Source organism: Pangasianodon hypophthalmus, chromosome 16 (assembly GCF_027358585.1).
Source record: "Pangasianodon hypophthalmus isolate fPanHyp1 chromosome 16, fPanHyp1.pri, whole genome shotgun sequence".
NCBI classification, from domain to species: Eukaryota; Metazoa; Chordata; class Actinopteri; order Siluriformes; family Pangasiidae; genus Pangasianodon; species Pangasianodon hypophthalmus.
The window spans coordinates 17,810,316-17,815,515 of NC_069725.1; positions in this window are offsets into that span (position 1 = coordinate 17,810,316).

Genomic DNA, 5,200 nt, shown 5'->3' on the forward strand with positions numbered 1-5,200 from the left:
TTCATTTGAATTCAATTTTATTTGTATAGCACTTTTACTTTTACTGCACACAGACTAAAAAACATAAAGAACACATGCTTATTCAAAATAAAATGTAATAAAATAAAATAGCTTGGAGATCTGGAAAGGCTCTATAGCTTAAGTGCGAACAGCTGGCCTGTATAAGTATGAGTGATGACATCATGGTGAAGGGATTTATCTCTGCAATGAACCCCAGTAAGACCTCCTCAGCAGGATCAGCTATCCGTGTGTGTTTTTATCTGACTTAACCACTGAAATCTCTCCATTCTCAGAAACTGGATGGGGAAAAGCATTTCAGCATCATTCATAATCTTTTCATTAATGATTTACACAACATCCATATATTGTTCCCTGTTTTTAAGAATAAAGATCCTTTAATGATATGTAAGACATATGATTACACCCAAGCTGGAAAGAAAAATGATTAATCATTTATGCTTTTATTTGTATTGATAAAAATCTCTCCCCAGCAATCACAGGATGCACACATGATCTCCGGATCCTCCGCAGCCTTGGGAATGCACCATAAATTTGCCACTCTCAACAACAAGAGCACATCACAAAAACCTCCCTAAGGCCACAAGTTCATTGCCTCAAGAATAAACATATATAAAATTTTTAAAAATCCCCAAAATAGATAAAACTCACAGAAGTCAACTGGACCTGAGGCAATTATGTTGACATAGAATAATAACATTTAAATGCAATATGAAAAGACTTTTTTTTGTAAATTAACAGTCACTAGAGAGGGTCCCTGGAGGACTAGTGGTTAGGCCTTGGCACTCTCACTACTGCGGCCCAGGCTCGATTCCTGGCCAGGGAACCAACCCCAGCTACTGGGGTTGCACAAGACAGTTAACTCCCAGTGCCAGGCCCAAGCCCGGATAAAATTGGGGAGAGTTAATACATAAACATGGCATAAGAACTGTTCCAAATCAAATATGTGGCGACTCCTAACAGGAGCAGCCGAAAGAGCAACAACAACAACAAACAGTCACTAGAGAATAAATGTGTTTTGTCAAAGTGAGGTTGTGGAATCAAGAGGTTTGCTTTCTAGAGATTTGTATAAAGCAAGTCAACTGAAAACATGCAAGATGACTAGATAACATGTTCAAGACTTCACTGATGAAATAAATGATCACCTTCATATCATTTAAAATATATTGTGTGCCTTATTATGGCAAACTGAACTCGGTTTGCTGGATTAAAATCACTGATAATGATCACTGAAAAAAAGTGTTGTCTGTATGCTTCTCTTACTATATTGCCTCCCCAGCAGAGTTTTTCAGACTGATGGTATTCTTAGTCTGTGACCTAGTGAACCAGTATCAGGATGTATCTGTTGATAGAGACTTCAAAGCACTTCTGCAAGTCGCTCTGGATAAAGCTGTCTTCCAAATGCCATAAATTATAATCCGTGTGATAATCTTACTGATAATCATAATAGTTGGTGTCCATAGAAGTGATATAAAACCATTTAGAGCTTTGGGGCTGCATGTGTGATTGCAGGTCATAGTAGGAGTGGGGGATTAAACACAAACACACACACACACATACACACACACCAGGAGGGAGTTTTCTTATAGGGTGGGGGTCATTGCATGTTGTTGCAGCTGTGAGACCTGTCATGTTTTCTTTCACTCTTCACAGATTGACACAGGAATGGAAGGAGAGAATTGGGGAAGTTAAAAAAAAGAGAAATTGCTGTGTCAGGGTTCAGACCATGCCGGATGAGCTTGGAACTGAGATAGATAAAGGGACCAATGGCTTAGAATCACATGGATATTGACTCTGCCTAGGAGAAGCAGGGATGGTAATTTCATCCAGTGGTATTTTGACTTGAATGCTCTGGATAAACATAAACCCTACCCCAGGGATCATGGATAATGTTATACAAGCATAGTATTGCCTCCAGCAGCTGATTCTCTGTCAGCTATCATCATAACTCTCAGCAGTGGAATGTGAATTATCTCACCTGACGTTCACTCTCCAGTCTGATCCCAGTGCAGGACAATGCTGTAACAAAGGGTACAATATCACACCTAAGACATACAATATGTCAGATCTATCACATCTGTCTGTCAATAAACTGCAATTCTAGGAAAATAGGACACTGATTATTTTCCTATATAACAACATAGTCCATATTTTATTCCTTAAAATAAAATAATTCCTGTAAATAAGAACAATAACTGTACACTAACTCTAAATAGAGAGATAACGTACATATTTTATAGCACAACATACATCTAAAGAGCAGTGAGCATTCTGTATGCTTTGAGCATTTATAGAATTGCTATAGAATTAATTTGCCAGTTATAGGCTTCATTATAGTAGCATGGATGGGCTGAACTCACAAAAATGTCCCACTGATCTCCCAAAACGTACAAACTTCCTGAGTATACCAAGCATTCCAGCTGCATACTGACATAGTCCTTATCCGTGCACTCTGGAAAAGGTCAAATATCCAGCCTTAGACACATAAGCAGGAAAGAGTCTGGAAGGTTGGTTTCCTCTCCCATGGGTCAAACGCTATCTCAAGTGGGAACTCCATTTTTGAATAACAGGGAAGCAACGACTTCTTCCAAAGTTATAATTCAGTTTGGCCCTTAGACTATGACTATGCAAATAATTAAGCAAAGAAATATCCACGGAACTTGCCTCGACAATGACTGTAATATTCAATGACTTGGAATCTCCATGGGTTGACACTCATGATTAATTTCCCTTCTAAATAGCAAAAGGATTTAATCAACTAGAACCATTCCTTGTCTTTAACAGAAATAACTAAAAGGCCCCAGTGGTAATTATCATAACACAGCTTTGTCATTACATGTGTTCGTCTCTCATTTACACAGCTATTTACTAATGTCAGTCATTTCATAAGATAAAATGGCAATCTACTTGTTCAAGCTGATACACAATAAAGAAACATCATCACAATTATAGTTGCAACAACTGGAGCATCAGTTGTGATCAAAACAGCAATCTGACTTTGTATGACACTTTCACAAGGTTCTATAGACACTTAAATTAGTTAGGAAAGGCAATACCATAATATTTAAAAATAATATATGAGCATAGTACACACAGGTTTCCAGAGAAAGAGGCCACTTTGGACAAATATCTTCATACCGCTCCTTGGTGATGAGAGATTTTTAGCCTCAGATACCTGTTCTTGACTGACAGGAGTGGAACCCACTGTGTTCTTCTGCTTTAGACCATCGGCTTCAAGGTTTGAGGTGCTGTGCATTCTGGGAAGCGTTTCTGCTCACCATGATTGTAAAGAGTGGCTATTTGACTTAGCCTTCCTGTCCGCTTGGACCAGTTAGACCATTCTCCTCTGATCTCTCTTATCAACAAGAACTGCCTCTTACAGGATGTTTTGGTTTTCTCACTGTGCTGTACTATATTGGTACTATACTAGACTGTCTTATGTGAACATCCCAGCAGATCAGTGGCTTTTGAAATACTCTAAGCAGCCCACAGAGACTGTTCTTTTAATGCTGAGCAGAAACCTGTCCTGTTCTCTGAACACCTTCATCTTTCTCATCTATTAATTTGCTTGAGGGTTTCTCTTTGATACAGTAACTCAGGAGATTTGATAGTGATTCTCACTTTTTTTTTTATTTAGGTATCAAATGTTTCTCCCAAAATTCCTTCAGAGAAGGTGAAAATAGACATGAGATTTCAACAGAGTCACAACAGAGAGAAAGGTCATACTTGGCATCAGCAGGATTCACATACAATCTCCTGATCACAGGGCTAGCACTTTATTTCTGGAAACATACTTTTTTCCTTTGGTTAATTCATTCAGTCGTGTTATTTTTCAAGTTTTGGCTGTAGAGTTTCTCCAAATATAATTAATGCTTGATAAAATTTAAATTGTAACTAGGTTTGTGGGTTTAGCATACTTTAATAATCTTCATACCTGTATTATAAAACTAAAATAATACTAATGAGAATACACTTAATGTACTTCTCTTCAAGTATAATTACAAATTCTATATAAAAAGTATGCTAGTGTTATTCTCTCCAAGTACTTAGATTAGCATATCAAACACATTAATGTACTTCTCAAATTTAAGTACATCTCAAATATATTTGTCAAATATACAGCAACATGATAGAATATCCGAAGTAAATTGTACATCTCTCCAAATACACTGTGGCATATTTGTAGTAACCTTAGTTAAGTAAACTTGGAAGTATATTTAAATGAACTTGAGATTTGAGCACACTGTATGAAATCTTTACGGTCAAGATGTGAGAGAAATCTGAGACTACTATGGCCTTTTGCCTCAGGAGAAAAATTGGAGAGAAAAGAGACAGAAAGAGAAATCTTCCTTTTCTTTTCATTTGATCTCAGTGATGTTGTACTCAAACCAGCCCATATGGCACCAACAAGCATGCCACAGTCAAAGTCACTGAAATCACATTTTCCCCCATTCTATTGATTGATGTAAACATTAACTGAAGCTCCTGTATCTGCATGATTGTATGTATTGTGCTCCTGCGACGTCATTGGCTGATTAGACAATTACATGAATAAGCTGGAGTATGGGTGTTCCTATTAAAGTAGCTGATGATCTCTATTATCTCTAGTTTCTCCTAGACATCACTGAGATCAAACGAAAAGAAAAGGAAGATTTCTCTTTCTGTCTCTTTTCTCTCCGATTTTTCTCTTGAGGCAAAAGGCCATAGTAGTCTCAGATTTGTCTCACATCTTGACTTCCAACAAAGTCACACAGTGTGCTTAAATCTGCCAAGTTCATTTAAATATACTTCCAAGTTTACTTAACTAAGGTTACTTTTACTCTTTTACTTTTGATATTCTATCATATTGCTGTATATCTGACAAATATATTTGAGATGTACTTAAATTTGAGAACTACATTAATGTATGTTTGATATGCTAATCTAAGTACTTGGAGAGAATAACATTAGTGTACTTTTTATATACAGAAGTATATTTAAGTATATTTTATATAAGTAAAATACACTAGGTGTTAAATACAGTATTATTTTAGTTTTAGTAATACAGTTATGAAGAGTATTAAAGTATGCTAAACCCTCAGATCTAGATACAATTTAGATTTTATCGAGCATTAATTATATTTGGAGAAGCTCTACAGCCAAAACTTGAAAAATAACTCGACTCAATGAATTAACCAGTGAA